The sequence below is a fragment of the Pelophylax lessonae genome, assembly GCF_965119305.1.
Source record: "Pelophylax lessonae genome assembly, chromosome: 3".
In the NCBI taxonomy this organism is placed as follows: Eukaryota; Metazoa; Chordata; class Amphibia; order Anura; family Ranidae; genus Pelophylax; species Pelophylax lessonae.
Genome location: NC_138770.1, coordinates 451,470,272 through 451,487,801, shown reverse-complemented (window position 1 = coordinate 451,487,801; position 17,530 = coordinate 451,470,272). Strand labels below are relative to the sequence as shown.

The 17,530-nt window shown below is 45.9% G+C and overlaps 1 protein-coding gene across 1 annotated transcript in view; it reads left to right on the top strand.

The window, feature by feature from the left end:
* AIG1 (androgen induced 1) overlaps positions 1 to 17,530 on the top strand; it is a 534,722-nt gene that overhangs the window by 504,749 nt on the left and 12,443 nt on the right. The window lies entirely within an intron of this gene.

Genomic DNA, 17,530 nt, shown 5'->3' with positions numbered 1-17,530 from the left:
TCAGTGTTGCTTTTTTTACACATTCCTTGCCCATTTGTTTGCTTTCCATTGACCATTGAATAGACAGGGCAGGGTTAAGTGGTGATTATTAGGACATCGGTGGCTTCCAGCTTCCTAACAAACAGCCTAGGGAGAAGCTGCCACATTTAGCAGAGGGAAATGCCTATTGTATCACTTCCCCCTGCCACCAGAGATTCAACTTGGCCAAGCACAAACTTAGTTTAGCCATTTGCTGAACCTCCAAACTGGCAGCTCATTCTTACTGGTGAATCATCCAGGACAAAAAAAAAAAACAGGAAGCTGCAATCTTTATACTATATATTGCATAAGATGAATGCTTTTATGGTGTTAATATATAACGCAGGAATACAGAAAAAAATATGTGTATTTCAAACACACCATACTATGAAAATTATTGACATCATGTAATGAATTACCATTTTTTGTTTGTGTTGATGAAAGCTTTATAGGCACCATGGTAACAGAATCCTGACAGACCAAAAAAATGTAATAGAGACTCCAAGCAGACATACCGCCAACTCTTTCCTCAAACCTTATGTAACCTCCTTCTCTCTTTTAGTCTTGATTTAGATACTGAGATCATTGACTTTAGTGAGTAATATATATTAATGAGGTGTAAGTATGATAGATAAAACTTTAAATATGCTCAGGGGCTGCCAGCATTGTTCTTTATTCTCTTGCATGCTTCCAAACTGTATTATTCAAGATTTTGGACAAAACCACCTGAATTTACAAACTAGTTTCTGGATTCCAGATTGGTTGAAATCAGAAATATCCTAGACAGTATGATTGTGTCTCTGTCCACTATGTCAATGTAATGATTGTTTGCTCTTGCTTTTCCTCTATAGATTACCTGCTAATAATATATATCATTACAAGAATTATGTGATTATGGTTTAGCTTACTGCAGATAAAATTCTCTTAAAATGTTAAATGTTAATTTTAAAACTGATATTTTAGCCAACAGGATGAATTATCTACCAGCTGTTACTAAAGTATATTTAAATGCTTCAAGCTGAATTCTAGGAACATAGATTTTTATAGTAATAGATACCTTATGTTGGCTATACACTTGGCATTTTTATTGGCAATTTTTAAGCTTTCCGTCCATTTTCGTCAAAAGCAATCTGTTACCAACGGAATTGTTGTTTCCCAGTTTCAAGCAATAAAACAATCATAATTGCAGTTAAAATCAGTCAAAAGTAGTACAGTGCCACTTTTTCATTTGTGTGTTAGTTTTGATAATCCCGTCACTTAAACCAGTAAACAGCTAAAGCTATTGGTAGCAGATTGTCATGGTTGAAATCAGTTGTATGGCCAGAATTGGGGTAGTCTATCTGCAATTGCTTGTTTCATTGCCAATTCTATTTATGAATATATTTATACTTACTGCTAGCAGTAATGTCATTGTTAAGGACACCAATTATCCAAAGTCATCTCACCTCCAGCAATGATTACAACAATGGTCAATCGCCAGCCTCATTTCACCCATGTGGACTAACTAGCCAACTAACGTGCCACAGGAACATCAAGAAATCTAGTTCCAGAACAACTTTCGCACCCTTCTTAGGTTTTCTTTTCCAAATACACAGCATCTAGTATCCTTGTCCCTTTATCTTAAACTCCACTGCCTTTCTCTTGGGTTTTAATGCCTAAAACATACAGGAGATGATCTCTGTGGCTGTTCAATATGCTTCTTACCTGTCAAACTTAGCCAGCTGTATACCTGTCATTAGGCTCAGCTTTAAGACAAGATCATTCTTATCCTTGGCAATAGCCAGCTGTCCAGCTGAAACTCAGGTGGGATCATGTCTTGTGTTGTACCCAAAAGGCCAATGAAAATTCTCAGCACATTGTCGCCATAACGTAAATGTGCTCTAGCACTGAGATTATTCAATAGCATGAGCACAAGCACTTCAGTAACAGGAAATCAGCGGCTCCTAAATAAATAAGGCCTATAAAGTTGTTTCTCCAGCTCCAAATCGATTCCTTAGGGCTTGTTCAGACTTGCTCAAAATACTGACGCTTAATAAAAGTGCCTATAGCGTTATGAGGTGCAGTTGATAAGCGTTTAATGAGCATTAACCACTTCAGCTTCAGAAGGTTTTACCCCCTTACTGACCAGGCCATTTTTTGCAATACGGCACTGCGTTATTTTAACTGACAATTGCACTGTCGTGCAACGCTGTACCCAAATAAAATTGATGTCCTTTTTTCCCACAAATAGAGCTTCCATTTTGTTGTATTTGATCACCTCTGCGATTTTTATTTTTTGTGCTATAAACAAAAAAATACCGATAGTTTTGAAAAAAATAATATTTCTTTGTGCTAAAAAACATATAAAAAAATGAAAAAAATCTAATTTCTTCATAAATTAAGGCCAAAATGTATTCTGCTACATATTTTTGGTAAACAAAATCCCAATAAGCTTATATTCATCTGCAACCACCTAGGTGAGTATTATTTTTTTTTAATGAAACCCAAACTTCTCTTTTAATCTGAGCCTTAGGCTCACCCTCACCCCCTAGCCACATTATTTGTGCCCTAACATAACATAACCCATTAAATAAAACTAAACCAAACACTGCCTAATCTTAGACAGACACTTACAATATAGCGTGAAGTGTGTGTATAGTCTAAATATTTGGTTTGGGGAAGGGTTAAACCCCTGATAATTTGCTATTGCTGTTTGTGCCCTCCCTGTGAATATTCACACACTCTGTATTTGTCCTGGTTACCATTGTCACAGAGATAAGGAGTTATGGAAAATTCCAAAACTTAACAGGAGACACCAGAACAGGTGAGAGAAAATTTACAATAGAGATATCTGTTCTGATGACAACTATCTTATAAGGGATTCCCCTCACTTTCTGTTGTGTCCCCAATGGAACACACCGGAAATAATAACTTGAAAATCTTTTAACTATTCCCTACACAATCCAAAACTAAAGAAAAGCTAAAAAGAAGTTTTGGCTATACATAGGGGGAGATTTACTAAAACTGGTTCACACAGAATCTGGTACAGCTGTGCATAGAAACTAATCAGTTTCTAACTTCAACTTGTTAAGCTTTGACAATAAGCCCACGTTCACATTGGTCCGTTTTGACATGCGATTTGACATCGCATGTCAAATTTGAACCAATTGCCGGCAATGGCACCTTCCGCATCAGTGCAATGCCGACCTTGCAGTTCAGATTCCCAAAAGTAGTTTCTGTACTACATTTGGCAACTTTGGGGGTGACTTCAATAGACATCTGTGCAGGAACCCGCACAGGTGTCTGTGAAATTGCCCCCAAAGTCAGACTGAAATTTCAGCTGAACTTGCATGATTTTAAACCGGCCTCAGTGTGAACCTAGGTTAAAACATGGAAGATGATTGGTTACTATGTACAGCTGCACCAGATTCTGTGTGCACCAGTTTTAGTAACTCTTGCCCATAGACTTCAAACTCAATTCTAAAATGTAACCTAACCAGGAAAATGCAGCAAGCCCCTCTAGCTGCTTTTGCTCACATTCAGTTCGCTTTTCCATATGCTTTGTTTCCTACAGGAGGCAAGAAAAAATTGTTATCAGATACTTACCATAATTTTCCTTTCCTGATGGACTCCATGGCAGCATACGTATTGGGTTTAGTCCTGCCTCCAAACCTACCCTATGGGACATCCACTCCCATAAATCTTTGCACCTGTTCAGCACACTTGTTCTGTAACTAGCCTTCTTAGGAACTGGGAGGAAACTCCTGCTGCCATGGAGTCCATCAGGAAAGGAAAATTACGGTAAGTATCTGATAACAATTTTCAGTTTACCTGACAGACTCCATGGCAGCATACGTATCGGGAAATAACTCGTCGTACACAATCAGGGTGGGCAGATGCTGAACAAAAGTTTAATTAACTCTGTCAACTGACAGGACTTGTAAAGAAAGAGCCGCCGGCTCAACACAATGAGACAAAAAGGTATTGATGGAAGACCAGGATGCCGCTCTACAGATCACTTCAGGAGCAACATGTCTCGAGACTGCCTAGCAAGTGGAAACACTCCGAGTTGAGTGAGCCATAACTGCCACTGGAGGAGTCAAGCCCTTAGCCCTGTAAGCCCATTGAATAGCCTGGATGATCCATGAAGAAATAGATCTTGAAGAAGCCCGTAATCCCTTATTCTTTCTACTGAAGGTGATGAACAGATATTCTGACTGCCAGAAGGGAACCATAGCTTCTAGGTATTGTTTGAGGCAATTCCCCACATTAAGCGGATGGATGGATGAGCCCTCATCCTGCTCTAAAGGTATGCAAAACTATTTCCGAGTTCTCGTGAAAGACAGAGGTAACCTTCGGTCTTGCTTCCAACATAGGGATTAAGACTACCCTGTCCGGAAAGAATGTTAAGAAGGGCTCTTGTGCCCCTATGGCCCCAATCTCGGAGACTCTCTTTGCTGAGGTAATGGCCCCCAAGAAAGCAGTCACCAAAGTAAACTACTTAATGGTAAGAGGCTCAGCTGTATCATGGATGCATTGTGACAGGAAATCCAGGACTAACGGGAGATCCCATTTGGGGAATCTCTGCTTCTTCTGGGGCCTGAGTCTTACTGCCCCTTTGAAAAATTGCCGCACCAGGGCATGACTAGCCCACGAGATACCGGTAAAGGCCAAAATAGCTGAAACCTGGACCCTAAGTGAACTGACAGAGAGCAGAAGGTCTAGACCAGACTGCAGAAAACTTGAAACATCCTGAATCTTGATGGAGGAATGAGGGTTGGACCTAGCAACCAGATGTGAAGAGAACCTTGACCAGATTCTTTCATATACCCTGTTAGTTGAATTCCGCCTGGCACTTAGTAGTGTGGAAATGGCTTCTTCAGGGCAGCCTAAGTTCTGTAACCTTCCCCTCTCAATAACCAGGCCTTTAGATGTAGTCGAGCTGGACAAGGATGCAGTATGGAGGCCTGAGACAACAGATCTGGCTTGAGGGGCAGCGGAATTGGATCCCGAACACTGAGGAGCGTTAGGAGAGGGAACCAAGGCCTGTTGGGCAAGAATGGTATCACTGCCACTACCTCCACTGCCTCTGACCTGAGTCTCCAGAGGAACTGCAGGTATATTGGGACTAGAGGGAATGCATAGGCCCTGCGGAACCTCTATTGATCCGTGAGGGCGTCCACTCCGAGAGCCTGGGGATCCCTGAACCTCGCATAGTATCTCTGCAACTTTTGGTTGCAAGAGGAGGCAAAGAGGTCGACCTCTGGAGATACCCCCAGGGTTAGGATCCATCTGAAAACCTCTTCGTGGAGAGACCACTCATTGTTGCCCAACTTCACACGAAATAGGAAATCCGCTTGGACATTATGGACCCCGGGAACGTATACTGCCGATAGGTCGGATAAATTCTTCTGTGCCCAGGCCATGATCGGCTCCACCTCTCGCAGCAAGGACCAACTGTGTGTTCCTCCTTGCTTCCTTATATAAGTGACCGCCGAGGTGTTGTCCAACCTAAGCATCACCGGAAGCTCTTTCGTCAAATGGTCGAATGCTTGTAGAGGTCAAAGAGCCACCCGTAGCTCCAGAACGTTGGAAACTATCCCCTGAGAGGAAAAATTCCACCTTCCCTGAGCCCCCTCTGAGAGGCAATGAGCACCCCATCCTGTGCTGCTGGCGTCCGAGGTCATCACTATCCATGAAGCTGGAACGAGAGAATGGCATCTGAGGAGATTCTCGGGAGGGGAGCAACCGAGCCCCTTACCCGACATGCCTGAGCGGGCCCAATCTCAAAAGGACTTGGTTGCTTCCTGGTCACCAGAAGGGACACTTTTTGAAGGTTTTCATGAGGAAGATTGTCTTGACCTCCAGTTGCGACCAAATTCTCTGCCAGGCCTGGCACGATCTGGAACATATCTCCTGGACTGTCCTTTCTTTGGATTGAGAAGGCGCCGATCCTGGGGGAGGAAACCAGACTTGCCGCCCGAAACTCGGTTTATAGAATCGTCCAACTTATTCCCAAAGAGGGAGGAGCCCTCAAAGGGAATACGGCACCAAACTTGCTTTGAAGCCGAATCTGCCATCCAAGGGCGGAGCCAAAGGGCTCGCTTGGCCATTACTGAGGACAACATAACCCTGGACAAAAGACCGAAGAGCTCAATAGAGGCCTCCCCCAAAAAAAACCAGGCCATCTTAAGCTCCTGAATGGGATCTTCTGGCAACCTCCTCCAAAACACTCTGTAAAGACTCATCCACCGAGTCAGACCACAGCTCCATTGCCTTGGACATTGCGGTCAAGGCTAAGGCCGGCTTAAAAGCCATTCCTGCTGTCAAGTAGATCCTCTTGAGGTCAGAATCCATCCTCCCATCCTCCTATCCAAAGGATCCTTGAAAGAGACTGTGTCCTCTAGTGGGAGGGTCAAATGTTTGACCATCCTCATCACTGCAGCATCCACCAAGGGGGAAAATTAAAGATGTTTTTGTCTCCTCCTCATTTTAAGGTCACTCATGCTCTGCCCCTTTTCAACAATGTCATAAAGGGAAGGGGCTTAGTCATTATACTTATTCTGAGTATTTATTTTTAAAGAGCAAACAGCAGCATTTATTTTTAACCTAAAAAAAAAATTGATTCTGTTCCCTTAAAGCATGTTATACAGCACAGCGCTTTGCTGTGTAACATGGCCCCTTCTATCACCTAAAATACCTGGCTGATCCTGCCGGGCTATGTCCTCCCCTCTGTAAACTGACCATGGTATACCATGGCTGCTGAGCCCTGACACCGTGGTCAGTTTACGTGCCTCCATCATCCGCAGCCCTCCTGTCCACCTCTGTCCTCTCCCCCCCCCCTCCCTACCTGTCTGCTCATGTGTCAGTACCTGCCCCCTCCCCTCCTGCTGCTGTAGTTTTATTTAAAGTTTCATATCCTGTCTACAGTCTGTTTAATAATCCGGTGTGCCCCTGTGTCTGTGTTTTATAAAAATAAGCCATTCTTTACAAGTTTTCAGAGCGCCGCTCACGTGACCCACCGCCTCTCTCCTTCTCTCCCCCTGCCCTCCTCCTCTCCCCCTGCCCTCCTTCTCCCCTCCCAACTGACATCAGTGAGGAATCCTTGGCCCCGCCTGCTGCAGGCAGCTGTCGGACGGGGAGAGGAGAGAGCCGACAGGTCACATGAGCGGCGCTCGGCGCTCTAAAAAACCGGTAAAGAACGGCTTGTTTTTTTAAAACACATACACAGACACACAGGATTATTAATCAGACCAGACAGGATGGTATAAAGTGGCTTAACAACCACTTTTAAGGGGAAGTTGAGATTCCAGATGGGGGAAATAACCCCCCATTGCCCCTACCTGCGGACGCCCATGAGCATGGAGTTTTTCCTCTCCACCTTGCTCCATTCATCCATAATTATCTCCCCTAATTCACCCAGAAAGGGGAAGTTGAGACGCTCCTTGCTGAGCTGTTTGAAGAATTTCTTCTGCCTTGGTGGGGATACAGCTGGGTCCTCCCAATTCAGAGTCTCTTTAACTGCTTTTACTAGAGAAGGTGGAGAGCAAAATCGAACCCCAAGCAGGGCTCCTCCACCTCTGAGTCACTATCCGATAGAAATGCTGACGGGTGACTAGGTTGAGAAGATTCAAACTCCTCCTGAGCTTGTACTCTTCTGAGAGGAGAACATGGAGGAATTACCGCTGGGCTATGAGTCTGACCAACTCCAAATTCAGCCAGGGAGTCCTTGACAACCCTCTTCACTAAGGCCTCCAAACGTTGGTCAGAGTTGTCCCTCTCTCCCGCAGCCTGGGAGAAACACTTGTCACACATTCAGGGCTGGCCCAAGACATTGTGCTGTCTGGGTCCGAGAATGAAATGCTGCCCCCCCCCCCACAAAAAAAATTCACGCCCTCCAAGAGGCCCCCACATTCTATAGGACTATGAAAGCAGTCAGAGGAGTGTGAGTGTGTACGGAGTGACAGCAAGAGCAGGACAGAGCAGTAGACACTGGGCAGTTGAGTACCAGGCTTTCTACTAACTATAGTGCCACAGTGCCCTGCAGGGCTGCGAGCATGGTACAGGAGAATGTAGGGCTGCGGGCATGGTACAGGAGAATGCAGTGCTACGGACATGGTACAGGAGAATGCAGTGCTGCGGACATGGTACAGGAGAATGTAGGGCTGCGGGCATGGTACAGGAGAATGCAGGGCTGCGGACATGGTACAGGAGAATGCAGGGCTGTGGACATGGTACAGGAGAATGTAGGGCTGCAGACATGGTACAGGAGAATGCAGTGTTACGGGCATAATACAGAAGAATGCAGGGCTGTAGGCATGGTACAGGAGAAAACAGGGCTGTGGGCATGGTACAGGAGAATGCAGGGCTGCGGGCATGGTACAGGAGAATGCAGGGCTGCGGACATGGTACAGGAGAATGCAGGGCTGCGGACATGGTACAGGAGAATGCAGGGATGTGAACATGGTACAGGAGAATGTAGGGCTGCGGGCATGGTACAGGAGAATGCAGGGCTGCGGACATGGTACAGGAGAATGCAGGGCTGTGGACATGGTACAGGAGAATGTAGGGCTGTGGACATGGTACAGGAGAATGTAGGGCTGCAGGCATGGTACAGGAGAATGCAGTGCTGCGGGCATAATACAGAAGAATGCAGGGCTGTAGGCATGGTACAGGAGAAAACAGGGCTGTGGGCATGGTACAGGAGAATGCAGGGCTGCAGGCATGGTACAGGAGAATGCAGAGCTGCGGGCATGGTACAGGAGAATGCAGGGCTGCGGACATGGTACAGGAGAATGCAGGGATGCGGACATGGTACAGGAGAATGCGGGGCTGCGGACATGGTACTGGAGAATGTGGGGCTGCGGGCATGGTACAGAAGAATGCGGGACCGTGGGCATGGTACAGGTGAATGCGGGCTGCGGGCATGGTACAGGAGAATGTGGGGCCGCGGGCATGGTACAGGAGAATGCGGGGCTGCGGGCATGGTACAGGAGAATGCAGGGTGAGGGCATGGTGCATGAGAATGCAGGGCTGTGGGCATGGTGCAGGAGAATGCGGGGCTGTGGGCATGGTGCAAGAGAATGCAGTGCTGTGGGCATGGTAGAGGAGAATGCGGGTCTGCGGGCATACTACAGGAGATGCAGTGCTGTGGGCATGTACCATGCCCGCAGCACTGCATCTTCTGTAGTATGCCTGCAGCCCCGCATAATGGAAGGTAGTGTGGCTGTGTGTGGAGCAGTCTCACTTACCTGTTCCTTAGGATTTAAAAATGGCGCCACACGGTGCCAAAAAAAAAGGTCCTCGGCCAGCCTGACATGCACACTGCGCATGCGCCGCCGCTGGGTAAAGTCTCCCCAAAATAGCCAAACGTTTACGGCTTTTCCGTGCGGCGGTAGCGCATGCGCAGTGTGCATGTCAGGCCGGCCGCGGACCTTTTTTTTTTTAGCTTGCCGAAGAAGAGAAGAGGCGGCTGGGGGCCGCCCCTCTCTGTGCCGCCTGGGTCCCATGGTCCCACCGGGGGACCCATGGTAGGGCCGGCCCTGCACACATTGACATGGACTCAGGGACTCGGGCGCCACAACCCGCTCTGTCTGGGTGTCGCGAGGGGCCAGGCAAAGTGGGTGCCTTCCCATGTTGCTGGGAGCCCAACGGAGTTCTACGACCAGATCTTGAGGAAGAATGCCGGTGATGCGATTTTGAGCAACACTCATCCCTGCGTGAGGAGTGACGGACATCAGACCTAGGAGGGCTGTAAAATAGAAAGAACAAAGCAAGACACAGACAGGGAGCCAGGGACATGAATAACGCCTCAATCCCCCCTCTCTAAACAACCCACCAACCCAAAACCTGAGTACCTGCTAAGGGCGGGCTGACCACAGGAGGGCGGTGAGGCTTCCATTCTGGTGCTGACCTGCAGGGATGAGCCGGACAACAGGATCATAGGAGGAAGAAGAGGGGGGAGGAGGAGTTCCCATAATCCTGGGGCCAGTGTACTCACCAGGGAACCAGGGCCTCAGCGCAGAGTGAAGGCAAGGGGCAGGAGACAGGACCGCTGGCAGACAAAAACAGGCCAAGCTGCAGGACCGTCTTCATACAGCAGAGTGTATTTCCTACACACTCTTCTGATACTATGCCTCCTTTTGAATATGGCGCCCGCTGAGGACATTCAGCGGCGCCGCAGAACTTACTGTGCATGCGCTGCGCTGCGCTGCTACCGCGCATGCGCGAAACCAAGCCTCGATCCCTAGGCGCTCGCGCATGCGCAGCAGCCGAAACCGGCGGCCGGTCAGGAAGTAAATGCGGATCGGCCCCGGAGCACTAGCCACCAGGGAGGAAGAGAGAAAAACGGTAAGAAGGCACAGAATGTCATAAAACACCCAAAAATAGCTGCCATGGAGCATAAATTAAAACAAAGTACTCATTGACACCAACGAGCCATTAGACACCAGGGATGGATAAGAGACACACCGGACTTGTGGGGGACAAGCCACCCGCAGCAGCAGCTGGTTTCTCCGGCCATAGGCTGCACATCTATATTAGCACCACTCCATACCCTGCCACCGCTAGGGCTTATTGGAGAAAAATACTCAATACCTGGTCAGCAGAGCTATCCATCTCCTGGAATCCACTGGGTAGGATACAGGTAATCCGTAGGAGGACAAAAAAGAAACAAGTGTGCTGAACAGGTGCAAAGATTTATGGGAGTGGATGTCCTATAGGGTAGGTTTGGAGACAGGACAAAATCAGATACGTATGCTGCCATGGAATCTGTCAGGAAAGCTCTTTTTAAACAACAAGTTGTGCTTGGAGCTTACAAAGTCTGAGGACTATATCCCTGTAATAAGACTAGGTGCTTAGACAGCAAGTAGTGAAGCGTAATCACTTTCACATGGGATGAAAAAGATGTTCTCCCCATACTGAGAATACCACTTTGTATCCTTCGGGGAATAGCGTTCCAGGCAAGCAAAAAGGAAATAAGCAGAATACGTAGAATCAGGTTTGCCACCCTCCCGCAGCATTTTTCACTGACAAAACATGGTGATTGTAACGTCTCGTTTTTTTTTGTTTTTTTTTTGGTTAAAAATAACAAACATAATATACTTATCTGCTCTGTGCAGTTGGTTTTGCACAGAGTGGCCCGATCCTCCTCTACTCGCGTCCCTCTTTGGCTCTCCTGGCCCCTCCCTCCTGTTGAGTGCCCCCACAGCAAGCAGCTTGCTATGGGGGCACCCAAGCCGAGCCACAGCTCCCTGTATCCTGTGCCACTTCTCTCTCCTGATTGGCTCACTGAATTTGTTTCACAGCAGCAGGAGCCAATGGCGCCATGCTGCCACCTCACTCAATCAGGAGGGAGAGTCTCAGGCATCTGAGACACTCCTGCAACATCGCTGATAAAGATTGGCTTAGGTAAGTATTAGGGGGGCTGCTGCACACAGAAGGCTTTTTATCTTGATGCACAGAATGCATTAAGATAAAAAGCCTTCTGACTTTACAACCACTTTAAGAATGAAGGACACGTTAGGAGACAGAGACTATGCATGTTGGGCTAAAAGTAGTTGTGGTTAAATGCTGCACTCACTGTTCCCCTGTACACTATGCCCCCCTGTACACATTGCACCTCTTATGTACCCACTGCCTCCTTATTCATATTGCCCGCCTTCCTGTAAACGCTGTTCAGAAGTGTAATTCAGAAAAGCAATGTAACATTGTTGTACATTGTATTTACTCTGTTCCATTTATCTGCAAATCAAAGGGGTGGCATTTGATCTGCATATGATATCAGATAAAGCAGCCCTACCAGAAAAAAAAAAGAGATTTTACATAAATGAATCTATAATTTATGTACAGTGGTCACTGAAATGCAAATGAGTAGTATATACTTAATAACAATATGAGAATGCAGATTTTTTTTTTCCTTTATTATACTGTATAGCCACCCCACAAACATTTTGTGTGGATGTTCAGGATAACTGTTTCACAACATTTTCACTCATGATGTGGCGGTAATTGTTTTACTATTTCACACAGATTGTTTTCTGCCTCTAGAAGGCTCTCTGTTCTTCACAGTTTGCCAGCAATGGATTTCAGACTATCCCAAAATGGCCACCACAATTTACCTTTGGCTACAGAAGAGTGGGACACCTGTGCCAGTGTACTGAGGGAGGGAGAAACTGAGGGAGAAATGTTCTGTAACATAGTTTTTCAGGAAGGTTATCAGTAAAAAAGCATTTGGGAAGTGGGTAGCTGAGGGTGACTTCACAGAGATTCTTCTAGCAGACTCCTATTGTTTAGTACATAGAGGACAGTACAGAGAAGCTAGATTCTGCCTGTTTCTTCTGTCTGGATAAGAGGACTGCATTGCAGTGTCACATAGTCCTCAAAAGGAAATACCTTGTGCTCCAGACACTGTCTCTCATGTTTCTAGAATTTCAATACTGCCACACAGAACGGACGTAACTTTAGTTATCTGTTCATCTCATTAGGCAACAGTGTGATAGACTGTACTGCATAGTGATGGAAAGTCTGCTCCCCTGCATACAGAGGATTAATACATCCTATTGATTTACAGTCATGTCTGCTAGATTAAATAACGTGTCTGGGAAGAGACTTTCTTCAAGGTGGACCATCTTAAGGGGAACGCACACTTGTGGTTTTCAGTGTAACAATTGCTACTTTATTGCTTCAGAAAGGAATCTGTTACTGTTCAGATGTTCAAGGCCCCAACGCAGACCCATGAGCCACCCAACAGACAGGTTTGGGATCTAGGCCTGGCTCACACCTATGCTTTTTTAGTGCTTTTTCAGGGGTGCACATAGATAATAGACAGGACTGGGGCAAGAACACTGAGGTGCTCCATATGAAGGGTCAGAGCCCCCTCCACTTTTTGAGGAGACTGAGGTCCTTTAACATCTGCTGGATGATGCTGAAGATGTTTTATGAGTCTGTGGTGGCCAGCGCTCTCCTGTATGCAGTGGCATGCTGGAGAAGCAGGCTTAGGATGGACGAAACCAACAGACTCAACAAACCGATTCGCAAGGCCAGTGATGTTGTTGGATTGGAATTGGAGTCTTTAACAACAGTGTAGGAGAGGAGATTATTGTTCAAGGTACGTTCAATCTTGGACAACTCCTCCCACCCACTCCACAATACGCTGATCAGTCTGCAGAGTACCATCAGTGATAGATTGTTACAACCACGATGTACCCAAGAGTAACACGCCTGTAGCCATCAAGTTATATAATTCTTCTCTGTGAGGGCTGGAGGTGAAGATTTAATGCTCATTTATGTTTAGGATTTGATGTTGTTTTTATAGTATGTTGGTATTATTTTAATTATTATTTGGGGTAATGTTAGAGAAAGTGGTGTATTATTTGCATTTGGTAGTTTCATTTTCTGTTATTTTAACCACTTCAATACAGGGCAATTTCACCCCCTTCCAGCCCAGGCCAATTTTCACCTTTAAGCGCTGTTGCATTTTGAATGACAATTGCGCGGTCATGCAACATTGTACCTAAACCAAATTTATGTAATTTTCCCCCCACAAATAGAGCTTTCTTTTGGTGGTATTTGATCACCGCAAGGTTTTTTCTTTTTTGCTAAACAAATAAAAAAATGACCGAAAAGTTTGAAAAAAAAAAACATTGTTGTTTATGTTATACAATTTTGTAAATAAATATGTTTTTTCCTGCACTGATGAGCACTGATGAGACTGCACTGACAGGCACTGATGAGGAGGCACTGATGAGGAGGCACTGATGGGGTGGCACTGATGGGGTGGCACTGATGGGTGGCACTGATAGGTGGCACTGATAGGCACTGATAGGTAGCACTGATATGCAGCATTGGTGGGCACTGATAGGTGGCACTGCTGGGCACTAATAGGCGGCATTGATGGACACTGATGGGCACTGATAGGTGGCACTGATGGGCACTAATGGGCACTGATGGGCGGCACTGGTGGGCACTGATGGGCACTGATAGTCAGCACTGATGGGAAATAATGGGCACTGGTGGGCGGCACTGATAGTCAGCACTGATCGGCACTGACGGGCGGCACTGACGGGCACTAATGGGCACTGATAGGCGGCATTGGTGGGCAATAATGGGCACTGGTGGGCGGCACTGATAGATGGCAATGATGGGCACTGGTGGGCAGCACTGATGGAAAGGGCAATGGGGGGATCCCTGGCTCCCTGAGCCCTGATTGCCATCCCTGGTGGCCATAGTGGGCATCCCTAGGGTCATGGGTGCACATCCCTGGGGTCATGGGTGGGCATCCCTGGTGGTTCTGGTGGCACCCCCCCCCCCCGAGGGTCTGCACTGGTAAGTAATGATCTGATTACCAGTGCCGACCCCCCACCTGTCAAGGGAGCCGCCGATCGGCGCTCCTTTACTCGTGCCTGTCAGGCACGAACTGAGGAAAGCCGATCAACGGCTCTTCCTGTTTACTATGTGACCAGCCATGATTGGACACGACTGGTCACATGGTAAAGAGCCTACGTCATTAAGCTCTTTACCGAGATCGGAGATGCGGGGAGTCAGACTGACACTGCACTGGTAATCAGATCACCGATCGCTGCTCTGCGGAGCTCATTATCCTGCCGCCATCATATGACGTCCGGTCTGGATAATGCAACAACTTTCCAGACGTCAAACGCCTATAGGGCGGGCTGGAAGTGGTTAATCTGTGTTATTTATTCTATGTTGCATTTTAATTGTATGGATGGTTATTTTGAAGTGTAGTTTTATTTTTTTTTTTATTTGGTGCTAATGGCTATTGTTGGTAATTTTGTTGTGTCTTGTATCTTTTTCTGTTCATTGTTGTGATCTTGTGTTGTCTTTGTTGAGTGTGGCTGTGTCGTAGCAATTTCCCAACTTTCCTTTGGGATTTATAATGTAATCTGTATTCTGTAGTTTACTTAGATAGGGAAAAGTGAGGCATTATTTCACATTTGTTGATGTTGGAAGGCCAATACTGTGATTCCACTTTTAATCATTTAAATGTTGCTCTGTTTGTGCTAACCATTTTTTTTTTATTTTCAGCTTACAGCCACTGCTTAAAAAAATTGCATGTTATTTACAATTGTCTCTCCCACTGTGTCACAGGATTTTGAGGGTGTCACCAGATTCAGGTAGAAACTGCACCCATATAATTATGCCAACACCTATGGGTGCACTACATACTGTAAATGCTATGATAAAAGTATATTTTTACATGCAATTCTTTCTCATGTTGGTTAACAAATGAATGCCTATTGAAACATTTTAAAGGATAAATTCACCTTCGGGTAACATGTTCCTGCTCCTGCAGCTGCTTGGCGATCTGCTGCTTTTGTGTGATAGCAGTATGGGGAGAGGTTCCCCGTACCAGCTGTCCCTTTCTGAAAAGATTGCAGCCACACAGGGCTCGACCCACACAACCACGGCATTCATTTACAGAGTTCTGTGAATTAATAAACTACAAGTCCGCACATCCTTTGTGGCTGTTGGCTTGTAGTTCTCAATAAACTACCACAGCGCTGTTGAGGGCTGTGGTAGTTCATTGATTCTTCCTGTCATTGTGAGACTGCCTGCCGGTATGATGTAAGGGCAAACAGATTACACTTACAGTCTGCAGGAGTCTTGCATGGCATCAGTGATCTGCTGATCGCTGGTGCAATGTTTTCCAAAAAATACCATATTTTCCGGCGTATAAGACGACTTTTTAACCCAGGAAAATCTTCTCAAAAGTCGGGGGTCGTCTTATACGCCGGGTGTCGTCTTATAGGGCGGATGCTGAAACTTCGGAGCCGAACTGGAGAATATGCGGTGGGGGGGCTCAAAAACAGCCACGGTATGCCTGAGGTATGGAAAAAAGAGAGAGAGAGTGGCGATGTGACCAGAAAAACACACCTCTTTTACCCGTCTAGCCCGCCCTTGTATCCTATTACCATACCTCCTTCTCTGCATCTTGCTCCTGAGGACTGCAGTAAAGCGGTGCAGGCGCTCATGTGCGAGATATGAGAGGCAGAGAAGGAGGTACGGTAATAGGATACAAGGGCGGGCCAGACGGGTGAAAGAGACTTGTTTTTCTGGTCACATCGCGCTCTCTCTCTCTTTTTTTCATACCCCGGGCATACCGCTCTGATAGTCTCTGAGACAGGGAGGGCTGGGCAGGCAGGGAGAGCTGACCAATCCAAGCAGGCTTACAACCAGCCAATCACCAGTTGTATACTGGGTACCACATACAATACAGCACCAGTATCTGTTCATACATTATAGCACCAGTACAGCTATACGGCGAGTATATCCCAAACTCTATATTTTAACTGGAAAAGTAGGGGGTCGTCTTATACGCCCAGTCGTCTTATACACCGGAAAATATGGTAGTAAATGCACATTTTATCTCCTGCAAAAAATTAGCATTTATTATTTTTTTTTTAAAAGGTGAACTTATCCTTTAACCATTACCCCCAAATGGACAGACCCATATGTCCTTGGGGTTCAGTTGTAATACTGGGATGATGCCTGCACCTACAGACATCATCCCAATATAATTTTTTGCAACCGGTGAATTAAATTTAGGCAGAAGTGATCTGAGTGGCTAATTAGCCACTCGAACACTTCTGCAGGTGATGGAAGGGGGTCCCACCCCTCTCCCGCTGCAGCCTCTCCCGGGCTCTCTGGTCCCATCGCTGAGGGCGGCAGCGGTGATGGGTGCCCTGTACAGAGAGAGAGGAACTGACATCGTTCCCCTCTCTCTATAACCCTGAAAACTGGGAGCGATGATTATTCGTCACTTCCGTTTCTGCCCCTTTGTTTACCTGGCCACACGCAAATGCAAACGCATACCTTACTGCTGCACGCATATGTTAACAGTGATCGCACCACCAATGTGAGGTATTGTCACGAATATCAGAGCCAGAGCAACAGATCTAGCACCAGACCTCCTGTGTAACTCTAAACTGGTAACCTGTAAAAGTGTTTAAAGCGTCGCCTATGGAGAATTTTAAGCACCGTAGTTTGCTGCAATTCCACAGGCAGACTCAATTTTAAAGCATGACATGCTAGGTATCTATTTACTCCTCTTTAACATTATACAAAAAAATGGACTAGCTTTACTGTTTTGTTTTTTTTTTATTCATAAAAGTGTTTTTTTTTTCCCAAAAAAATTTTGTTTGAAAAACCGCTGTGCAAATACTGTGTGACATAAAAAATTGCAATACACACCATTTTATTCTATAGGGTCTCTGCTAAAAAAAAAAAAAAAAAAAAATGTATAATGTTTGGGGGTTCTAAGTAATTTTCTAGCAAAAAAAAAAAGTAGATTTTTACATGTAGGAGCGAAGTGTCCGAATAGGATTGGGAAGGAGGTGGGTAATTTACTATATTGGACATAGAGCCCTAGTAGGTCCTTTATATTTTAATATCATATTTTAGAATCTGATTACATCAGCTGATCTGCACATGTCTCACTTCTTCCTCAACTTTACTATTAAATAAATATTCCTTCTCTAGTATAGGTAGTGCAGAGTGTGCCCAGCGTGTTCTT